At 57.8% G+C, this 22553-nt stretch overlaps 3 long non-coding RNA genes across 6 annotated transcripts; 1 reads left to right on the top strand and 2 right to left on the bottom strand.

Moving 5' to 3' along the window:
* Nucleotides 1-3579: 3579 nt before the first annotated feature.
* On the bottom strand, nt 3580-5556 carry LOC144338440 (uncharacterized). Its single transcript, XR_013412608.1, has 2 exons — nt 5416-5556; nt 3580-3667 (listed from the first exon to the last, which is right to left on the bottom strand). It is a non-coding gene; the product is annotated as an uncharacterized LOC144338440 (long non-coding RNA).
* A 1127-nt stretch (nt 5557-6683) lies between these two features.
* On the bottom strand, nt 6684-20895 carry LOC144338437 (uncharacterized). Of its 4 annotated transcripts, none has more exons than XR_013412603.1 (3): nt 9645-10831; nt 8787-9006; nt 6684-7753 (listed from the first exon to the last, which is right to left on the bottom strand). It is a non-coding gene; the product is annotated as an uncharacterized LOC144338437 (long non-coding RNA). The 4 variants fall into 4 exon arrangements; XR_013412604.1 differs by having other exon boundaries at nt 6684-7750; nt 9645-10766; XR_013412605.1 differs by lacking the exon at nt 6684-7753 and adding an exon at nt 20624-20895 and having other exon boundaries at nt 8454-9006; nt 9645-10268.
* Nucleotides 20896-21306: 411 nt separating this feature from the next.
* LOC144338438 (uncharacterized) lies at nt 21307-22553 on the top strand. Its single transcript, XR_013412606.1, has 2 exons — nt 21307-21521; nt 22173-22553. It is a non-coding gene; the product is annotated as an uncharacterized LOC144338438 (long non-coding RNA).

The raw sequence follows: 22553 nt of genomic DNA, 5'->3' as shown, positions 1-22553 counted from the left end.
CCCGGCTGGGCAGTGAACTCCGCCCCGAATTCACACGGGGACCCAAATGCCCAGGTCAGCGCAGGGGCCGGGGTCCCCCAGGGAACCCAGCAGTGTCCCCGGAGTCCCCCAGGGTCAGGGCAGGGGCCGGGGTCCTCACAGACCAGGAGTGGGGGCAGGGGCCGGGGTCCCCCAGGGAACCCAGCAGTGTCCCCGGAGTCCCCCAGGGTCAGGGCAGGGGCCGGAGTCCTCACAGACCAGGAGTGGGGGCAGGAAGATCCCCCCAGGGAACCCAACAGTGACCCCGGAGTCCCCCAGTCAGGGGTTTGCAGACAGCAAGGACGTCCCCAAGCTGTGTTCAGAGGGGCCCTTGCAGGGGACATGGAGGTTCTGACGGACGGGCCCCACTCGGGCCACTGTCCGCAGCCACGGTGGGTCCCCCGGAGCCCCCAGGTCGAGGTGAACAGGTGCTGTCCTCTGAGCCCCGGGGACAAGGCACGGGACCGGCAGACTGAGGCCTGCAGGCTCTGGGCGCCTTGGCCAGCAAACCCACCGGGGTCGTCCCCTGCAGGTTCCCACCTCTCCCGGCCCCCGTGGGCCTCGTCTGGGTCCTGAGCAGCCTGTGACGCCTCCGTGGGTGGAAGTGGGTTCTCCCAGCGCTGCCCACGCCTGGGATCTCTCCCCCGGGGCTAACCAGGAGCCCGGGTCAGGGGTCTGTCCGGGGCCCGTTCCTGCCTCCGCCCAGCTGCTTCCCGTCCACTCTGCAGGTGCTCCCCACGCACCCCGCTGTCTCCCACCCCAAGCTGGATGCCCGGACGGGGCCTCAGACAGTGCACGGAATATTCGGGGCGGCTGCTGTCCTGGCACAGGGACATCTGATCGGCCACCGAGCCACAGGCCACCGGCCTCTCTGCCTCTTTCCATCCTGCCTCAGGCCCCGGGGGCTCCCCACACTCCGCCCTCCTGCCTGCTCCTCCTCCCCTCTCCTCCCTCCTCCCCCTGCTCCTCCTCCCCTCTCCTCCCTCCTCCCCCTGCTCCTCCGTCCTCCCTCTGCTCCTCCTCCCCTCTCCTCCCTCCTCCCCCTGCTTCTTCTCCCCTCTCCTCCCTCCTCCCCCTGCTCCTCCTCCCCTCTCCTCCGTCCTCCGCTGCTCCTCCTCCCCTCTTCGCCGTCCTCTCCTGCTCCTCCTCCCCTCTCCTCCGTCCTCCCCCTGCTCCTCCTCCCCTCTCCTCCCTCCTCCCCCTGCTCCTCCTCCCCTCTCCTCCATCCTCCCCCTGCTCCTCCTCCCCTCTCCTCCCTCCTCCCCTGCTCCTCCTCCCCTCTCCTCCGTCCTCCCCTGCTCCTCCTCCCCTGCTCCTCCTCCCCTCTTCTCCGTCCTCCCCCTGCTCCTCCTCCCCTCTTCACCGTCCTCCCCCTGCTCCTCCTCCCCTCTCCTCCCTCCTCCCCCTGCTCCTCCTCCCCTCTCCTCCCTCCTCCCCTGCTCCTCCTCCCCTCTCCTCCGTCCTCCCCCTGCTCCTCCTCCCCTCTCCTCCGACCTCCCCCTGCTCCTCCTCCCCTCTCCTCCGTCCTCCCCCTGCTCCTCCTCCCCTCTCCTCCGTCCTCCCCCTGCTCCTCCTCCCCTCTCCTCCGTCCTCCCCCTGCTCCTCCTCCCCTCTCCTCCCTCCTCCCCCTGCTCCTCCTCCCCTCTCCTCCGTCCTCCCCTGCTCCTCCTCCCCTCTTCGCCGTCCTCTCCTGCTCCTCCTCCCCTCTCCTCCGTCCTCCCCCTGCTCCTCCTCCCCTCTCCTCCCTCCTCCCCCTGCTCCTCCTCCCCTCTCCTCCATCCTCCCCCTGCTCCTCCTCCCCTCTCCTCCCTCCTCCCCTGCTCCTCCTCCCCTCTCCTCCGTCCTCCCCTGCTCCTCCTCCCCTGCTCCTCCTCCCCTCTTCTCCGTCCTCCCCCTGCTCCTCCTCCCCTCTTCACCGTCCTCCCCCTGCTCCTCTTCCCCTCTCCTCCCTCCTCCCCCTGCTCCTCCTCCCCTCTCCTCCCTCCTCCCCTGCTCCTCCTCCCCTCTCCTCCCTCCTCCCCCTGCTCCTCCTCCCCTCTCCTCCGTCCTCCCCCTGCTCCTCCTCCCCTCTCCTCCGTCCTCCCCCTGCTCCTCCTCCCCTCTCCTCCCTCCTCCCCCTGCTCCTCCTCCCCTCTCCTCCGTCCTCCCCTGCTCCTCCTCCCCTCTCCTCCGTCCTCCCCCTGCTCCTCCTCCCCTCTCCTCCGTCCTCCCCCTGCTCCTCCTCCCCTCTCCTCCCTCCTCCCCCTGCTCCTTCTCCCTCCTCTCCCTCCTCCTTCCTCTCTTCACTGAGACTCCCCGTCTCTGCCCACAGCCCCCTGCGGCTTCCTCTTGGCCCATCTGTTTCCTTCCTTCTGCCTCTTTCCCCCTTCGCCCTCCTCCCTCCTCCCTTCACTGAGGCCCTGCGGGGACACCAGCCACCTGTTCTCCGCCTCCTTCCGCAGCCCTGGGAGAGCCACAAAATGACCTGTGCCCTGGTGTGACAGGGAGCAGGAGGGCGGCTTCCACGCCTCCTCACACAGTCACCGGGCCCGGCCCTTCCTCCCTCTGTGTCCTGGGCGGCCAGTTGTGGGCTGGACACCAGGTGGGGACATCATGTGGGTGGAGGGACGTGGGGTCCAAGCCTCGGCGCTGCCTCTTTCCTGCTTGCCGAGGGTTGTGAATGGTGCTTGAGTGAAGTGGGCCCAGAGTGAGCCCCTGTCAATTGCTGGGACTTCCCTGTTGACCGTGCCCTTGTGCCCGGCAAGGGGTGTTTGCAAACCCCTCCCAAGGCCGGGCACGGAAGCCCTTGGTCCAGGTGCTTCCCGGAATGGAAAATTCTCTTCTCCACTAGAAAATCACATGAGGCGGGGTTGAGTTTCGAATATTCAGGATGGGGAGCAACCCTCCCACGCTAGGAGAGACACCAGACGGAGATAAAGCTTTGATTATTTGCCAGTCCCGGGTCTGCGGCCTGAAGGCGCCCCCGACGCAGAGATGAAAGGTTGGATGATTTATGGGGTCCTGGTCAGGAATGCAGCAGATAGACGGACCCGCGGCCACCACCTTCACTGGGCCCAGAGCGTTATCCCATCCTGTTTCCGGCAATTCTCACCGGTGGTTTAGAGCGAGAAGGGAGGGTTTCTAGGAGGCTACAGTGTGACCAACAGAGGGTCCCTGTGGGTCATCGCCGGGAACAGAGGCACAAACCTGGGAGCCCCGGACACAGGTTTCCAACAGCACCGGGCAGCCGGCGGCTCACGGGGCCTCAGGCCGGGCCGTGACGGGCTGAGATCACAGCTGCGTGAGCCGAGACTGGAGGCCACGTGAACTCATCCGCAGGTGCGATTCCCGAAGCTGCTGTGTTCTGAGCTGTGACTTCTTTAAAACCGTCACCAGGCCGGGCGCGGTGGCTCACGCCTGCAATCCCAGCACTTTGGGACTGAGCCTAGTTCAGGAGTTGGAGACCAGCCTGGACAACATGGTGAAACCCCGTCTGTACTAAAATACAAAAAAAAAAAAAAAAAAAAAAACTGGGCGAGGCAGCGTGCACCTGTAGTCCAAGGTACTCGGGAGGCTGAGGCAGGAGAATAGCGGGAACCTGGGAGGCAGAGGTTGCCGTGAGCCGAGATCGCGCCATTGCACTCCAGCCTGGGTGACAGAGCGAGACTGTCTGAAAAGAAAAAAAAGAAAAGGAAGTTACAATAACCCAGAGAGAAACTTCAAACGGGACCCTGATGAAAGAATCTGCTGCTTTTATTTTTTTGCTTGTGCAAACAGTAGCTGCTAATGTCAGAGGGGTTCAAACCGGAGCCGCTCCTTCTTGGGCTACTTTCCTGGGCTTCCCAGTCATAGGACCACATAAGAGGTTGACACGGATACAGGTCCCAAAGATCCTGCTGATAAAACAGGTTGCAGGGCCAGGCGCGGGGGCTCACACCTGTCATCCCAGCACTTTGGGAGGCCGAGGCGGGTGGATCACGAGGTCAGGAGTTCGAGACCAGCCTGGCCAACACGGTGAAACCCCGTCTCTACTAAAAATACAAAAATCAGCCGGGCGTAGTGGCGGCGCCTGTAGTCCCAGCTACTCCGGAGGCTGAGGCAGGAGAATCGCTTGAATCCAGGAGGTGGAGGTTGTGGTGAGCCGAGATCGCACCACCGCACTCCAGCCTGGGTGATGGAGTTACAGAGAGAGGCTATCTAAAAAAGAATAAAAATAAAAATAAAAATCCTGCCAAATTGTGATTGCACTAAACGCCACTCCAGTGCACACTTTGAAACGGGTAAGTTGACATTATATAATTTCACATTGCACGATTAAAACTAAATATGCAAACTGAATGCAAAATTCAGGGATTAAATTGCAAATTGAATGATTAAAAATAAGTATTGGGTATGAATAGGTTCCCTTTTCTGAAGAATAGAGGAGGTAAGAAAAGAGATTCTTTTCCTTTTTTTTTTTTTTTTTTTTACTTTATAAACATCTTTACTGGGGCATTTTTATTTTTATGTATTTATAATGATTATTTGTTGGAGAGACAGGACCTGGCTGTGTTGCCCGGGCTGGTCTCTAAATCTGGGCTCAAGCCATCCCCACACCTCGGCCTCCCCAGGTGCTGGGATGACAGGCGTGAGCCACTTCACCGGCCTGTTTGCGTTTTGAAAACAAGCTTGCATCACCTTTTAGATAACAATTAACTACGGATAACCTCAACGGACCCCAGCAGGAACTGGCGTCTCGGCTGCCCCTTTGAGGCCCTCGGCTGCCCCTGAGTGGGGGCCCTCTAGGCAGCCCCCAGGAACAGGTGGGGCCTGCATGGTAACCCCCAGAGACCCCCACTCCTGGCATCCTGCAGGGAGGGAGCTGGCAAGCCGGTCCAGGCAGGTCCCACAGGAAAAGACTGTTCTCCCTGGGCTTGAAACTGCTTTTGCAAAAACAATTTTTTTTGAGACTGAGTCTCGTTCTGTCCCCCAGGCTGGAGGGCGGTGGCGCGATCTCGGCTCACTGCAACCTCCGCCTCCCGGGTTCAAGCCATTCTGCTGTCTCAGCCTCCTGGGTGGCTCGGACCACAGGCACCTGCCATCACACTCGGCTAGTTTTGGTATTTTTAGTAGAGACGGGCTTTCGCCACATTGGCTAGGCTGGTCTTGAACTCCTGACCTTGTGATCCACCCCCCCCTCAGCCTCCCAGAAGTGGTGGGATGACAGGCGTGAGCCCCTGCGCCCGGCCCGCCAAAATCGTACGTGAGCACATCCGGACAGTGAAGGGGTCTGAACCTCACTGAGTCCGTCTTGCTTCGAACCTCCCAGCTGTCCTTCCTCCCTCCAGGGTGTCGGCCACAGTATCTTTGGGAGGAACTTGCTTTATAGTCGTTTAGCTTGGAAACAAACACGATAATAGTCCCTTTCCCAAAGCAAACCTGCTTCTTGCCCGGGGACGAGACTGTGTTTACAGGACTAACAAATTAGCCGCTGGATTGGAAACGATGGATTCGGACTCAGGCCGCTGAAGGCTCCAAGACTCTGGCCGTCCTCGAATTGCTCCTGGGGAGACATCCCTCTTGTGAAAGCGACGGTCGTGCTGAGATATGTCCCCGCGCTGGACGGGGCAGCTGGTACCAACCGGCTCCTCTGGTCTGTGGCCGCCACCCAGGAACTGACTCAGCTTTGAGTCCCTGTGACCTCATCTCTGACCCAGGCGATCAGCACTGCCCACTTTCTGACCCCCTAACCCACCAAATTGTCCCGGAAAACTCCCCTCCGGTGAGGAATAAGGACACGCCGGCTGCAATAGCAGCTCTGTGGTGGTGTGTCTTTATCCAAGGAGGATAAAGGAAACCCAGCTCCGGGGGGCACCAGGTCACAGCCGTGGCTCGGGCAGGAACCCCAAGGTCAAAGGACAGCAGGTGCCGGCCTTGGAAGGGAGCGGCTCAGATTCCACAGAAGCCTCCAGCGTCCTCGTCCCAGGCACAGGCCGTGCTCCACGTGCCGGCGGTGGGAAGAATGGAGACGCGTTGCCAAGGCCGGGGCACGTCCATCGCCAGAGGGCACAGGTGCCAAGGGGCCCGGCCGGCCCAGAAGACAGGGCCCCGGAACCCCAGGTCCACATCACGGCCGGAGCTTGCCCAGAACCATTTTCCCTGTTGATTCCCAAGACGTTCTGTGTCCCAGAAAGCTGCTTGGAAACCCACACGCAGTGTCACCCCAAAGCCCATCCCTGGACTTCATGAGCTGCGGCTCGAGACCCTATTGTTCATTTTTTTTTTTTTTTTTTTTTTTTTGAGACCTAGTCTCATTCTATCTCTCGGACTGGAGTGCAGTGGTGTAATCTCAGTTCACTGCGGCTTCCGCCTCCCGGGTTCAAGCGATTCTCCTGCCTCAGCCTCCGGAGTAGCTGGGATGACAGGCACCTGCCGCCACACCCGGCTAATTTTTTTTTTTTTTTTTTTTTGAGACGGAGTCTCGCTCTGTCACCCAGGCTGGAGTGCAGTGGCGCGATCTCGGCTCACTGCAAGCTCCGCCTCCCGGGTTCACGCCATTCTCCTGCCTCAGCTTCCCGAGTAGCTGGAACTACAGGCGCCCGCCACTGCGCCCGGCTAATTTTTTTCTATTTTTAGTAGAGACGGGGTTTCACCGTGGTCTCGATCTCCTGACCTTGTGATCCGCCCGCCTCGGCCTCCCAAAGTGCTGGGATTACAGGCGTGAGCCACCGCGCCCGGCCTAATTTTTGTATTTTTAGTAGAGATGGGGTTTCACCAGGTTGCCGAGGCTGGTCTCAAACTCCTGACCTTGTGATCCGCCCACCTCAGCCTCTCAAAGTGCTGGGATGACAGGCGTGAGCCACCGCGCCCGGCCAAAGTATTTTTTAAAGCTTTGTCTTGTGGTAAATCTCACAGCAGACGAAAGCAGCTCGATTCATACAATAACCTGGCGTTGGCCTCATGGTGGCAGCAGCGAGCAGCCGGGGCCTCCTGTGGTTCCTGCATCCGAGCTCCCGGACTCCCCACCCTCCTGTCCACCTGCCCGCCTCAGGGGATGGAGACAGGTGGGTCACCTGAGGTCAGGAGTTCAAGAGCAGCCTGGCCCACGTGGCGAAACCTCGTCTCTACTGAAAATCCAAAAAGTAGCCTGGCGATGGCTCACGCCTGTAAGCCCAGCACTTTGGAATGCAGGCTCCAGGGGGCATGGAGGGGAACAGGGTCTGTGGGGTGTAGGCGGGGGACACAGGATCTGTGGCGCATGGGAGGTGTGGCAATGCAAGCTCAGTGGGCCATGGAGGGGAACAGAGACTCGGTGGGGCAAGGGGGTGGGGGGTGAGGGGTGGAAGAGAGAGTCTGTGGGCCGCGGGTAGGACAGGAGTGGAAGAGGCTCCATGGGGCATGGGGGTAAGGGGACCCAGGTCCTGTAGGGTGGGGGAGACACAGGCTCCCCAAGTGTGTGTGGCTTTACGAGGCTCCACAGGGCATGGAGGGACCGAGGCTCCGTGGCGTGTGGGTCTGGTGGTTGAGCTGCCTGGGGAGCTGCCTGGGGAGCTGCCTGGGGTCGAGGGCCCCGAGGGAGGCGTGGAGGGACCGAGGGTCCTAGGCTGCAGGTGTCGCAGAGGCTTTGAGATTGGGGACCCAGAAGGAGGGTCCCAGGCGCTTGGGCGGCCCGAGCTGCAGACACTGACGCTGTGCAGACGCCTCCTGGTCCTCAGAGATGGGCCCAGTCAAGGCCCACGAGGTCAGGAGTTGGAGACAAGCCTTTGTCCCCGGGCTGCTGTAACAGATAACGGCAAACCGAGAGCTTAAAACAGCAGAAGTGTACTCCCTCCCAGTTCCGAATGCCCCGATGGTGTCATTTCTTTTTTCTTTTTTTTTTTTTTTTTTTTTTTTTGAGACGGAGTCTGGCTCTGTCGCCCAGGCTGGAGTGCGGTGGCCGGATCTCAGCTCACTGCAAGCTCCGCCCCCCGGGTTTACGCCATTCTCCTGCCTCAGCCTCCCGAGTAGCTGGGACTACAGGCGCCCGCCTCCTCGCCTGGCTAGTTTTTTGTATTTTTTAGTAGAGACGGGGTTTCACCGTGTTCGCCAGGATGGTCTCGATCTCCTGACCTCGTGATCCGCCCGTCTCGGCCTCCCAAAGTGCTGGGATTACAGGCTTGAGCCACCGCGCCCAGCCGGGTGTCATTTCTTAAATGTGTTTGGCCTTCGTGTATCTTGGTATTTTCTGTGGGAAATGTCTTGTCAGATGGAGCCACCTTGGTCTCCAGATAGGCCGTGGGGCTGGGGACCTGGGCCACTCACTGGGCACCTGGCAGTAGCTGCTCTGGGCTGACCCCAGCTGACCCCGGGTGTAGGAATTATCATATGTGTAGGGTGAGCACGCCAGCCACACGCTTCCTCCAAGGGCGCCTTTATGGATCCACAAACCTATGCATGGCTTCTGGTTGGTGAGATACAGTAGCTTCCTTCATGCAAGGTTTCACTTTTATTTTTATTATTATTATTTTTTGAGACAGGGTCAGCCAAAATTCCATCCCCAGAGCCCCTAGGAGACCCTGGCTAAAGGGAGCCTCGAATGCTCTGGCTGGCCCTGGCTTCTGGGGAGAAGTGGTGGAGGTCTGCAGGGAGAACCCTGAGACCCTCGTGTCCCCAGACCAGGCATGGCCAGCGGGAAGCTCAGGGCAGGGGCACTCAGGGGAGCAGGTGCTGCTCAGAGACCTGGCGGCCCCCACTCTGCTCACAGGACACCTGCCGGCAACATCCCCCGCCCCAGCACAGAACTCCAGCCTTTTCCACAGCTGAACTCTGACCTGCCGCAGAGCCGTGCTGCCGAGAGTCCGGGAAGAGGCAGCCCTCCCAGGAGACCAAACGAGGTTCCTCAGCGGTGGGCACCACGCGGGACGTTCCAGGACCTCCGCGGCGGTTACCGGGACACCAGCCGGGTGCATCATCCAAGCAGAGCAGCAGAAGCAACCAGGAGCTCCCCAGGAGATGAACAGATGAACAAATTCAGAACATCCGTGCAGGGGCCTTTGAAAACAGTATACTAAAAAATAGATAGGGCTTAAGGACAGTATCTCCAATTAAACTTTTAATAAACTCCCGTAGGCGCCAAGAAGGCGGGCAGATAAAAAAGAGCATAAAAACAAAAAAACTGAGTAAAAGGTTACATGTGAGAAAAGAAAGTTTGTTTTGCACTGCATTCTTTCTACTGACGTGGAGTTTATAAAATATAAATAAAGTGAGGCGGAGGCTCTGAGGACGGCCGCCATGTTCTCTGTGTGTCTTTATCTTTTGTGTGTTCTTTCATTCTCCACCACCCCCGGCACAGACCCCAACACACCCGGGGCACGCATGAGGACACACACGGCATGGGAAACACACATGGGAGGGTGAACACGGGAGGACGCACACTCGCACACTCGCACACTCGGGAGGGCGCACACGGGAGGAGGCACACAGGAGGACGCACTCCTGGGAGGGTGAACATGGGGGGGACGCACACTTGGCAGGCACACACGGGAGGATCCACACGGGAGGACGCACACGGGAGGGTGCACACGGGAGGAGGCACTCCCAGGAGGGTGAACACAGGAGGATGCACACAGGAGGGCGCGCGGGAGGACACACGGGAGGGCGAACGCAGGAGGGCGCACGCGGGAGGGTACCTGGGCCAGCAGTGGAGTCATGGACCAAGTAAACGCAGTTGTCCACAGCAGAGAATAGGCTTCATCCATAGTCAGGTGTGAAACTCGGAGGCCTGCCACAGCACAGAGGAGCTTCGTAGACACCACGGCAGCGAGAGACGCCAAACACCAACAGCCACCTGTGCTGCGATTGTGTTGCCACGAGACGTCCAGAACGGACGAGTCGCTACACACAGGGCACAGGACACTGCTTGCCTGGGGCTGGAGACGGGGCGTGGCAGAGGCCCATAAAAGCAGGGGATCCTGGCCAGGCGCGGGGGCTCACACGTGTCATCCCAGCACTTTGGGAGGCCGAGGAGGGCGGATCACTGGAGGTCAGGAGTTCCAGACCAGCCTGGCCGACATGGCAAAACCTCATTTCTACTTAAAAAAAAAAAACAAAATTATGGAGGCGTGGTGGTGCACACCTGTCGTCCCAGCTACTCGGGAGACTGAGGCAGGAGAATTGCTTGAATCCAGGAGGGGGAGGCTGCAGTGAGCTGAGATCACACTGCTGCACTCCAGCCTAGGCGATCAAAAAAAAGAAAGAAAGAAAGAAAGAAAAAAGCAAAAAGCAGAGGATCCAGTGGAGGCGACGAGAACATCCTGGAACGAGACACAGGCACGGGTTACACCACACTGTGCTGCACAGAAAGGCACTCAGTTGGGCACTTTGCAGAGCTGCAGAGCCGGGCCCTGAGGCTCCCAGTCCGTGCACGTCCCCTCTGCAGGCCCCGGTCAACATGGAGTCGCCCGGGCCCCGTTCAACATGGAGTCACTCAGGCCCCGTTCAAGATGGAGTCGCCCGGGCCCCGTTCATCATGGAGTCTCCCGGGCCCCGTTCAAGATGGAGTCGCCCGGGCCCTGTTCATCATGGAGTCGCCCGGGCCCCGTTCAACATGGAGTCACTCAAGCCCCATTCAAGATGGAGTCGCTCAGTCCCCGTTCATCATGGAGTCACTCAGGCCCCGTTCATCATGGAGTCGCCCAGGCCCCGTTCAACATGGAGTCACTCAGGCCCCGTTCAAGATGGAGTCCCCGGGCCACGTTCAAGATGGAGTCGCCCGGGCCCTGTTCATCATGGAGTCGCTCAGGCCCCGTTCAAGATGGAGTCACTCAGGCCCCGTTCATCATGGAGTCCCTCAGGCCCGTTCAAGATGGAGTCGCTCTTGTTCCAACGCCTCTGACAGGTTTTCACGGTGTAAGTCGTGGCTTCTTAATGAGCAACAGGAATGGTGACATTGGAGTCTCCACTGTTGACAAAAAAACCAAACTGTAAAATATTTGAATAGGTTTTCTCCGAGCCAAATGTACAAGTGACCCTGGCCCGTGACAAATGTAGAAGTAACCTCGGGAGCCTCAGGAGGGTCTGAGAACACGTGCCCGGGTTGGCTGGGTTCCAGCCTGATTTTATACGTTCTGGGGAGACAGAAGTTATAAGCAGAGGCATAAACCAGTGTAGGGAAGGTGCATATTGGTTCTGCCCCGAGACGACGTCTCTCAAAGTGGAGACTTCTAAGTCATCGGTGGATTTTAAAGACACCCTAATTGGCAATTGGCTGAAAGAGTTAAGCTTTGCCTGAAAACTTGACGTCAGCATGAAGAAATGCTTGAGTTTAGATGAGGAGTTTTAGAAAGCAAACTTCCCCCACAACAGACGGCTTCGAGGGCCATTTTGAAGTACGTGAAAGAAATACGTTTCGGGGTGAAAGCCTTTGACGTATTTTAACGCCTGCTCTCTGTCATGCGATGCTATACTGTAGCCGGACGAGCCACAGACAAAACTCCTCAGACACCGGATTAAAGAAGGAAGAGCTTTTTTATTCGGCCGGGAGCGTCGGCAGACTCGCGTCTTAAGAGCCGAGCTCCCTGAAGAAGAAATACGTGGCCGTTTTAAAGGCTTACAACTTTAAGGGATCCATGTAAAAGGGTCATGATAAATCAAGCAAGCATTGAAAATGTGACGGGGGGTACATGCATCAGCTAACAGAACATAAAGTTTTCCAGTGCTTTCTCATACAATGTCGGGAATTTACAGATAACACTAGTAGTTTTGGTCAGGGGTTAATATTATTATTATTATTATTTTAACCGCCAGGGCCAGATGGTGGCGCCAAGGTCGTCTAACTATTTATCTTCTGTTTCTTTTTTTTTTTTTTTTATACGGAGTCTCGCTCTGTCGCCCAAACTGGAGTGCAGTGGCCGGATCTCAGCTCACTGCAAGCTCCGCCCCCCGGGTTTACGCCATTCTCCTGCCTCAGCCTCTCGAGTAGCTGGGACTACAGGCGCCCGCCACCTCGCCCGGCTAGTTTTTTGTATTTTTAGTAGAGACAGGGTTTCACCATGTTAGCCAGGATGGTCTCGATCTCCTGACCTCGTGATCCACCCGTCTCGGCCTCCCAAAGTGCTGGGATTACAGGCTTGAGCCACTGCGCCCGGCCTATCTTCTGTTTCTTTCCAAGTTTTTGCTTTCTCCCCCTTCTCCTGTCTTATAAAGTAGGGAAAAGGGGAGACAGGGAAAAGCTGGGAAGGACAACAGGAGAAGTGGTGGTCTCATTCTATAATACTAGAGTCCGGTTGGAATTTGATATCTTATTGCTACAGCGAGTCCGTTGTGCCCACGGTACGATCTCTGTTTTCACACGAATGCTGGTCAGTTGTGCCTGAGTTCCAAAGGGAGGATGGTATCACGAGGCCTGTCTGACTCCCTCTTCCTGTCACAGCCTGAGCTACCTTTTCAGGTTCCTTTGGGATCCCCTTGGCCAGAAAGGGGGTCCATTCAGTCAGCTGAGGGGCTTAGAATTCTATGTTTGGTTTATACCAGTATCAGGAGGTTGTCTGAGAGACACCAGCCCCTCCCACCCCCGCAGGCACAGGCTGGAAAGCTTCAGACCCGGGGCAGGCCGGCGCTCAGGTGCAGGGCGCTCAGGCCACGGCCACAGGGATGGTCCAGACGTGGCTCTCCAGCCGTCCTCGGACCACACACTGATTGAGGATTTCGGGGGTCCCGATGCAGACTCTAAATGTTGCCAGTCTGGTCTCTAAGGGTGTGTGTATTTTCTGGGGCCGCTCCAGCAAACAGGGCTTAAAAGATATTTATCCTCACGGTGCTGGGGGCAGAAGTCAGAGGGCCGCGCTCCCTCTCGAGGCTCTAGGGAAGGCTCCTTCCCGCCTCTCCCAGCTCCTTGGGGGCTCCAGGCGTCCCTGGGCGTGTGGCTGCCTCCCTCCAGTCCCTGCCTCTGTCTCCACGTGGCCTGCTCTCTGTGCGTTTTCTGTCTTTCCCCTTCTCCGGTAAGGACACCACGCATTGGATTTATAGCCTACCCTACTCCTGGATGACCTCATCTCAGCTTGATTACATCTGCAAGTATCCTGTTTCCAAATAACGTCCTATATCTTTTGGGGATATCTTTAGGGCTTGTTTGCAAACGAGGCACCTGGCAGAATCTGGCCTGAGACTTGCTTTTAGGGCTCTCTAACTCTCCCCGTTGCACCGTCTTCACGTGATTTTCCAGAGCACCCATGGGCGGCGTGTTGGCCCGCACAGAGCCCTGCTTGCTGTGAACGTCAGGACTTCCTGCGGGATCTCTTTAGGTCTGATCGGAAGCCCTTTGACTTGCGCCCTGACTGTGCTGGAGAATTCAGAGCCGGCTGGCTCCTTGCTTGTGGCCTGGGAGATTTGTGAACACGCTGTACCTTCAAGATGCCGCCTGGATCTTCCTGCTCCCTCCCTCGGGAGCCTCGCAGGGACGCCGTCTCGTTGTAGTGTTTCAGTACAGCACCCAGGAGAACTGCCGGGGAAGGGAAGACACCACAGGCCATAAACCACAGAAACTAGACCTGAAGTGGCCCCACGTGGCCCTCAGTCAAGCGGTATCCAGATTCTTCACCCTGAGGCACTTTACCTTATTTATTATTATTATTATTATTATTATTATTATTATTATTTGACATGGCATTTCACTCTTGTTGCCCAGGCTGGAGTGCAGTGGTGCGATCTCAGCTCACTGCAAGCACCTCCTCCCGGGTTCAAGCTATTGTCCTGCCTCAGCCTCCCCAGTTGCTGGGATTATAGGCTCCCATCACCACGCCCAGCTAATTTTTTGTATTTTTAGAGACAGGGTTTCTCCATGTGGGTCAGGTTGGCCTCGAACTCCCAACGTCAGGAGATCCGCCCACCTTGGCCTCCCACAGTGCTGGGATGACAGGTGTGAGCCACTGCGGCCGACCCCATCTTATTCTTTTTCTCTCACCAGGGACCCCAAATTTGGAACCATAATCACGTTTATTGACATCATGTTAAATTAAGCTTCCCACATTTATTAATAAAAAAAATCATTAGCCTGGCCTTTTTATTTTAATTTTACTTGATTTAATTTTGTTTTTTTGAGGCAGGGTCTCACTCCGTCACCCAGGCTGGAGTGCGGTGGTGCCATCGGGACTCACCACAGCCTCCACCTCCTAGGCTCAAGCAATCCTCTTGCCTCAGCCTCCTGAGTATCTGGGGATTATAGGTGCACACCATCACACTCAGCTAATTAAATAAATTTTTTTTTTTTTTTTTTTTTTTTTTAGCAGAGATGGGGTCTCACCATGTTGTCCAGGCTGGTCTCAAACTTCTGAGCTCGAGTAATCCTGCTTTGGCCTCCCAAAGTGCTGGGATTACAGGGATAAGCTACCACACTCAGCTTTTATTTTGTTTAATGGAGGTAAAAACCAGATAATATAAAGTTAACCCTTCCGACTACTTTTTTTTTTTTTTTAGACAGAGTCTTGCTCTGTTGCCCAGGCTGGAGTGCAGTGGTGCGATCTCAGCTCACTGCAACCTCCGCATCCCGGGTTCAAGCGATTCCCCTGCCTCAGCCTCCCGAGTAGCTGGGATTACAGGCGTAGGCCACCACGCCTGGCTAATTTTCTTGTATTTTAGTAGAGACGGGGTTTCACCGTGTTGGCCAAGACGGTCTGGATATCCTGACCTTGTGATCCACCTGCCTCGGCCTCCCAAAGTGCTGGGATCACAGGCGTGAGCCACCGCGCCCGGCCCCTTTAAACTATTTTCAAGGATACATTTCAGCAGTGTTAATCATATACGCATTGTTGTATAACAGATATTTACAACTTCTTCATCTTACGAAACAGAAACTCCGTCCTCATCGAACAAGGGCGCCCCATTCCCCCTCCCCCAGCCCCTGGCACTCACCATTCTACTGTCTGTGTCTATGGATTTGAGTCCTCCAGAGACCTCGTAGGAGTGGGGTCACACAGCGCTTTTGTGTCTGGCTTATCTCGTTACCCGCAGGTGAGTCCGTGTGGTAGCCTGTCTCACCATTCCTTCCTTTTTAGGGCTGATTCCTATTTCATTATATGTGAAGGGGTGGCCTGCCCCTCCACACCTGTGGGCGTTTCTCGTCAGGTGGGATGGGATTGAGAAAAGAAAGAGACACAGAGACAACGTATAGAGAAAGAAAAGTGGGCCCAGGGGACGGGCGCTCAGCATACGGAGGACGCACTGGTCTCTGAGTTCCCTCAGTATTTATTGATCATTATCTCTTTACCATCTCGGAGAGGGGAGAGGGGGATGTGGCAGGACAATAGGGTAACAGTGGGGAGAGGGTCAGCAGGAAAACATGCGAACAGAGATCTCCGTGTCATCAATAAGTTTAAGGAAAGGTGCTGTGCTTTGATGTGCAAATACAAACATCCCACAAACATTTTCGTGCATTAAAGAGCAGCATTGGCCGGGCGCGGTGGCTCAAGCCTGTAATCCCAGCACTTTGGGAGGCCGAGACGGGCGGATCACGAGGTCAGGAGATCGAGACCATCCTGGCTAACACGGTGAAACCCCGTCTCTATTAAGAAATACAAAAAAAAAAAAAAAAAACTAGCCGGGCGAGGTGGCGGGCGCCTGTAGTCCCAGCTACTCGGGAGGCTGAGGCAGGAGAATGGCATGAACCCGGGAGGCGGAGCTTGCAGTGAGCTGAGATCCGGCCACTGCACTCCAGCCTGGGTGACAGAGCGAGACTCCGTCTCAAAAAAAAAAAAAAAAAAAGAGCAGCATTGCCACTAGCACGCACAGCTCACCTCCAGCCCTAAGGCGGTTTTCTCCTATCGCAGTAAATAGAACATACAATCGGGTTTTACACCAAGACGGTCCATTGCCCAGGGACCAGCAGGAGACCGAGGCCTTCCTGTGTCTCCACTGGCAAAGAGGCCTTCCTCTTTTACACTGTTGTTTCACGTGCAGAAATGTTTAACCTCAATGTTGGACCATCTGTCTGTTTTTGCTTTTGTTGCCTGTGCTTGTCTGGGCTTTTGAGAGGCCCGAGGTAAACGGCAGGCGTTCCTGTACCCAGTTCATAACACTGAGCCCAAAACAAAGGAAGCGACACAGTCATGAGCTAGTGTCTCGCCCTGGCAAGAATATGTATGACTTTTGCTGAGAATTTTCATTAATGTTTATTTTGACACAACTTCAGAGTTACATGAAGGCAACGATACGGTACAAAGAATTCCTTCCCATCGGGCATTCATATTCCCCAAAGGCTGGCAGTCCACACTGGCTTCACTCTGGATCAGAGCCAAGTGGAGGGACCACTGTGTCTGTGGGCTGGTTTCCTGGGGCTCTGTAACCAGTGCCCAGAAGCCGGGTGGGTACGTCAACAGGAATTTATCATCTCCCAGCCTCGGAAGTAGATGTTGAAGCCCTAACCCCAGTGCCTCAGAATGTGAGTGTACTTGGCCTCATAGTGTTAGCCCGAGGCTGTCAGAGTGTGCCCTAAAGCAACCTGCTGTTCTCGTGAGAGGGAAGAGGTGCCAGGGATACTTGGGCACAGTGAAAAGACCCTATAAGCACAGGCCAGATGGCGTCCGCAAGCCGAGGAGAGGGGCTTCGGGAGGAACCAGCCCGACTGAGGACACCTTGTTCTCAGACCTCAGCCTCCAGGACTGTGGGAAGGTAGTTTTCAGTGAAGCCCAGCCCTGAACACTCACACAGACGGGTACATTTACTGTCCCTGTTCTTTTTTTTTTTTTTTTTTTTTTTTTTTTTTGAGACGGAGTCTTACTCTGTCGCCCAGGCTGGAGTGCAGCGGCCGGATCTCAGCTCACTGCAAGCTCCGTCTCCCGGTTTACGCCATTCTCCTGCCTCAGCCTCCCGAGTAGCTGGGACTACAGGCGCCCGCCACCTCGCCCGGCTAGTTTTTTGTATTTTTTAGTAGAGACGGGGTTTCACTGTGTTAGCCAGGATGGTCTCGATCTCCTGACCTCATGATCCGCCCGTCTCGGCCTCCCAAAGTGCTGGGATTACAGGCTTGAGCCACCGCGCCCGGCGGTCCCTGTTCTTCTGCCAAGGAAACTGAGGCACAGAGAAGTTTAGGGAACTTGACCCATATGAGAGAACCAGTCATGGTCAAGCTTGGGTTGGAACAAACCACCCTTTTCGCAGCACTCACGCTCTTAGGCACTACACGTCTCCTTGGATACGCTGGAAAAACAGAATACTGCAGCACACCGCGAACACGCAACGTCACAGTAACAAAGACGACACTGAGTCTTCAGCAACATGGGAATGCGTCAGAAGAGTACGGGGGTCTCTCATGGATGGCATGAATAGAAGACCCCTAGAAAGGAAGACACGGCTCAGCCCACCACCCTCAGGGGAAGGTGTTGGTTCTGCTCTACCTCCCAGTAGTTTCCCACCTCCGACAGGGGAAGGCCTCAGTGCCTAGGAGACCTCAGTACCTGGAAAGTCTCAGTACCGAGGCGACCTCAGTATCGACGAGGTCTCAGTGCCTAAGAGATTTCCTTGCCTAGGAGACCTCAGTACCTAGGAGGTCACAACACCGAGGCGACCTCAGCACTGAGGAGGTCTCAGTACCTAGAAGGTCTCAGGACCTAGGAGACCTCAGTACCGAGGAGGTCACAACACCGAGGAGGTCTCAGTACCTAGGAGATCTCAGTGCCTAGGAGACCTCAGTACCTAGGAGGTCTCAGCACTGAGGAGACCTCAGTATCAACGAGGTCTCAGTACCTAAGAGATCTCCGTGCCTAGGAGACCTCAGTACCTAGGTCTCAGCACCGAGGAGGTCTCAGTACCTAGGAGATCTCAGTGCCTACGAGACCTCAGTACCTAGGAGGTCTTAGTACCTAGGAGATCTCAGTGCCTAGGAGACCTCAGTACCTAGGAGGTCTCAGCACCGAGGCGACCTCAGTATCAACGAGGTCTCAGTACCTCGGAGGTCTCAGCACCAAGGCGACCTCAGCACCGAGGAGGTCTCAGTACCTAGAAGGTCTCGGGACCTAGGAGGTCTCAGCACTGAGGCAACCTCAGCACCGAGGAGGTCTTAGTACCTAGGAGATCTCAGTGCCTAGGAGACCTCAGTACCTAGGAGGTGTTAGCACCGAGGCGACCTCAGCACCGAGGAGGTCTCAGTACCTAGGAGATCTCAGTGCCTAGGAGGTCTGAGCACCGAGGCGACCTCAGTACCGACGAGGTCTTAGTACCTAGGAGATCGCAGTGCCTAGGAGGTCTCAGTACCTAGGAGGGCTCAGGACCTAGGAGGTCCCAGCACCAAGGCGACCTCAGTACCGAGGAGGTCTCAGGACCTAGGAGACCTCAGTGCCTACGAGACCTCAGTACCTAGGAGGTCTCAGCACTGAGGAGACCTCAGCACCGAGGAAGTCTCAGTACCTAGGAGATCTCAGTACCTAGCAGGTCAAACTGAGAGACGAAACGTGGAAGGGAGGTTGTCACGGGCTGGGGGAGGCGGAGTGGAGAGCTGTTCATGGAAAGATGCGAACGTTCTGCAGACCGACGGTGGTGCCGGGCGCACCACGCCAATGTGCTCAGAGTCCCACCGACCTGCGCCCTGAAGAAGGCCAGCATGGCCAACTCCGTGTTCTGTACACTGCGCCACAGGAGGGAACAGAGCCGTCGGGAGAGAGGGAGGGAGAGGAGCGAGCGCGCCAGCCCCGCCCCGCCGCGCAGCCCCGTCCAGGCCCCGCAGCTCGCGCAGGGTCGGGTGTCCCCGGGCCGGCTCCCCCCGGGGCTGGGCCGCTGCGGGAACGGGGTTGGGCCAAGGCAGCCGCGGGTGGCAGCAGCAGGCGCGGTGCGGGCTGGGCCGGGCTCCGTGGGCCCCTCCGCCGCCCTCTCGGTCCGCACGAGGGCCCCACTCGGGCTCGGCCGGGCTCCGGGGACGCGGCCTGGGGTCCGGGGGCCGCGAGCCTCCGCCGCTCCTCAGCCTGGCGGTCCCGGGCGCTGGCTGGAGCCGCAGGTGCGCGTCAGGGGCCGGGCTGGGCGCCGAGGCCCGCAGAGGGGCGCAGAACACGGGCTTGGGCCCCCGCAGAGGCCGCCAGGGGGCCGCGGTGCGCCTCCCACCCGGTCACCTCGGTGCCAGCCCTGCGGCCTCAGGGTAGGCGGACCCACGGCCCTCCACGCCCTCCCTCGCTCGCGTCCTGCCCGGCTGGGAACTCCGCGGGGTCCCGCCGAGTCGGGGACGGGCCGCCGCAGCGCAGCAGCTCACCTCTGCGGTCTTCCCTCACTCAGCTCTTCGCCTTCAACCGCTTCGGCTCTTTTCGTCACCCCTCTTTACTCCTCGTTCCTCTTCGTCACTTTCCGTCATCTCCGATTAGGCTCGGCCTGCTTCAGGTCGCCAGTTCGCCTTCCTCTTTGTCGCCCTCGGATCATTTCCGTGACTCTTCGTCAGTATCCGTCAGTCCCGGTCCCTGTCTGTCCATTCTCGCCACTTTCCGTCGCTCCCCGTCGCTCCCCGTTCATTCTCCGTCACTCTGCGTCACTCTCCGTCAGGCATCGTCTACCTTCGTCACTCCCCGTCACTCTCCGTCGCTTTCCGTCGCTCCCCGTTCATTCTCCGTCACTCTGCGTCACTCTCCGTCAGGCATCGTCTACCTTCGTCACTCTCCGTCGCTCCCCGTCGCTCTCCGTTCATTCTCCGTCACTCTCCGTCACTCTCCGTCAGGCATCGTCTACCTTCGTCACTCTCCGTCGCTCTCCGTTCATTCTCCGTCACTCTCCGTCACTCTCCGTCAGGCATCGTCTACCTTCGTCACTCTCCGTCGCTCCCCGTCGCTCCCCTTCGGTCCCCGTCGCTCTCCGTTCATTCTCCGTCACTCTCCGTCACTCTCCGTCAGGCATCGTCTACCTTCGTCGCTCCCCGTTCATTCTGCGTCACTCTCCGTCAGGCATCGTCTACCTTAGTCACTCTCCGTCGTTCCCCGTCGCCCCCCGTCACTCTCCGTCACTCTCCGTCAGGCATCGTCTACCTTAGTCACTCTCCGTCGTTCCCCGTCGCTCCCCGTCACTCTCCGTCACTCTCCGTCAGGCATCGTCTACCTTCGTCACTCCCCGTCACTCTCCGTTGCTCCCCTTCGCTCCCCGTTCATTCTCCGTCACTCTGCGTCACTCTTCATCAGGCATCGTCTACCTCCGTCACTCTCCGTCGCTCCCCGTCGCTCCCCGTTCATTCTCCGTCACTCTCCGTCACTCTTCGTGAGGCATCGTCTAACTTCGTCTAACTTCGTCACTCTCCGTCGCTCCCCGTTCATTCTCCGTCACTCTCTGTCAGGCATCGTCTACCTTCGTCACTCCCCGTCACTCCCTCGCTCCCCGTTCATTCTCCGTCACTCTGCGTCACTCTTCATCAGGCATCGTCTACCTCCGTCACTCTCCGTCGCTCCCCGTTCATTCTCCGTCACTCTCCGTCACTCTTCGTGAGGCATCGTCTAACTTCGTCTAACTTCGTCACTCTCCGTCACTCTCCGTCGCTCCCCGTTCATTCTCCGTCACTCTCTGTCAGGCATCGTCTACCTTCGTCACTCCCCGTCACTCCCTCGCTCCCCGTTCATTCTCCGTCACTCTGCGTCACTCTTCATCAGGCATCGTCTACCTCCTTCACTCTCCGTCGCTCCCCGTCACTTTCGTCACTCTGTCAGGCATCGTCTACCTTCGTCACTCCCCGTCACTCTCCCTCGCTCCCCGTCGCTCCCCTTCACTCCTCGTAGCTCCCCGTCGCTCTCCGTTCATTCTCCGTCACTCTCCGTCGCTCCCCGTCACTCTCCGTCACTCTCAGGCACTCCGCGTCGCTCCCCTTCGCTCCCCGTCGCTCCCCGACGCTCTCCGTTCATTCTCCGTCACTCTCCGTCAGGCATCGTCTACCCTCGTCGCTCTCCGTCGCTCCCCGTCACTCTCCCTCAGGCATCGTCTACCTTCGTCACTCTCCGTCACTCTCCGTTCATTCTCTGTCACTCTCCGTCACTCTCCGTCAGGCATCGTCTACCTTCGTCACTCCCCGTCACTCTCCGTCGCTCCCCGTCACTCTCCGTCGCTCCCCGTCGCTCCCCGTTCATTCTCCGTCATTCTCCGTCACTCTTCGTGAGGCATCGTCTAACTTCGTCTAACTTCGTCATTCTCCGTCACTCTTCGTCAGGCATCGTCTAACTTCGTCACTCCCCCTCGCTCTCCGTCGCTCTCCGTCGCTCTCCGTCAGGCATCGTCTACCTTCGTCACTCTCCGTCGCTCTCCGTCGCTCTCCTTCACTCTCCGTTCATTCTCCGTCACTCTCCGTTCATTCTCCGTCACTCTCCGTCAGGCATCGTCTACCTTCGTCACTCTCCGTCGCTCTCCGTCACTCTCCGGCTGCTCCCTTCCCCGCACGCCGGCTGCAGAAAGCCTCATGGCCTTTGCCGGCTGTAGCCCTTCTCCGTCCCTCTCCGGTGCTGCTGTCTCTGTGAGTCCCGCGTGATTTCTGCTCGGCCCGTGACTCTGTCTTCCTCCCTTCGCTTCTGGGAGAGTGGCCTGAGCCCTCCCGAGACGCCTCTCCCCGCTACCCGGCCTGACGGATGGTGAGGAGCGGGGGTCTGGGGGTGGTCCCGAGGGGAGGAGCTGGGGGTCTGGGGGTGGTCCCGAGGGGAGAAGCGGGGATCTGGGGGTGGTCCCGAGGGGAGGAGCTGGGGGTCTGGGGGTGGTCCCGAGGGGATGAGCTGGGGGTCTGGGGGTGGTCCCGAGGGGAGAAGAGGGGGGTCTGGGGGTGGTCCCGAGGGGAGGAGCTGGGGGTCTGGGGGTGGTCCCGAGGGGATGAGCTGGGGGTCTGGGGGTGGTCCCGAGGGGATGAGCTGGGGGTCTGGGGGTGGTCCCGAGGGGAGAAGAGGGGGGTCTGGGGGTGGTCCCGAGGGGAGGAGCGGGGGTCTGGGGGTGGCCCCGAGCAGAGGAGCGGGGGTCTGGGGATGGTCCCGAGCGGAGGAGCGGGGGTCTGGGTGTGCTTTGCATGGGGTCTCCCTGTGGTCCGGAGGGTGGAGCAGGGGGTCTGGGGCTGGTACTTATGAGAGGGACAGGGCTGTTTCTGTTTTTGGTCCGTTTCCCATCTGTCCTCGTGATCCGGACAGGTGGGGCATAATGGGAGGGTCAAGGTGAGGGGAAGGAAGGCGTGGCGGCCTGGTCCCGAGGGGCAGGAAAGGGGTTCGTGGTGCGGTTCTGACGTGTGACCCCATCCACAGGAGAATGGACACCTCAGACTCTCCCATCCCTGGCCATTGGCGTGGCCCAGGAGCTGCCTTCCCTGGCTGTGCTCGAGGCTCACTGGAGGGAACTTCGTTTTCATTGTGGGAAATTTTTAAAAAGTCTCTTACAGATCTCAGTGAGTTCAAAGCCGCCCGTGCGCAGACGTAGGTCCGTTCTTCGCCTAGCCTCACTCTAGCCTGCCGAAAGGAAATGGTAATAGAGCTGGAAAAGGTGTCCTGGGGTTGATTAGAGGATTTTCCGTTTCATCTTGGAAAGGGATATTGACGGGAGGCCAGAACTTCTAGATCCTCTTCAATTTCAAGAAATACTTTAAAGCCTGGACAATATCGGGAGGCCTTATCTCTACAAAATAAAAA

This window comes from Macaca mulatta, chromosome X (assembly GCF_049350105.2).
Source record: "Macaca mulatta isolate MMU2019108-1 chromosome X, T2T-MMU8v2.0, whole genome shotgun sequence".
NCBI classification, from domain to species: Eukaryota; Metazoa; Chordata; class Mammalia; order Primates; family Cercopithecidae; genus Macaca; species Macaca mulatta.
The sequence above is the reverse complement of the archived record's forward strand: the minus strand, read 5'-3'. Positions and strand labels throughout refer to the sequence as shown.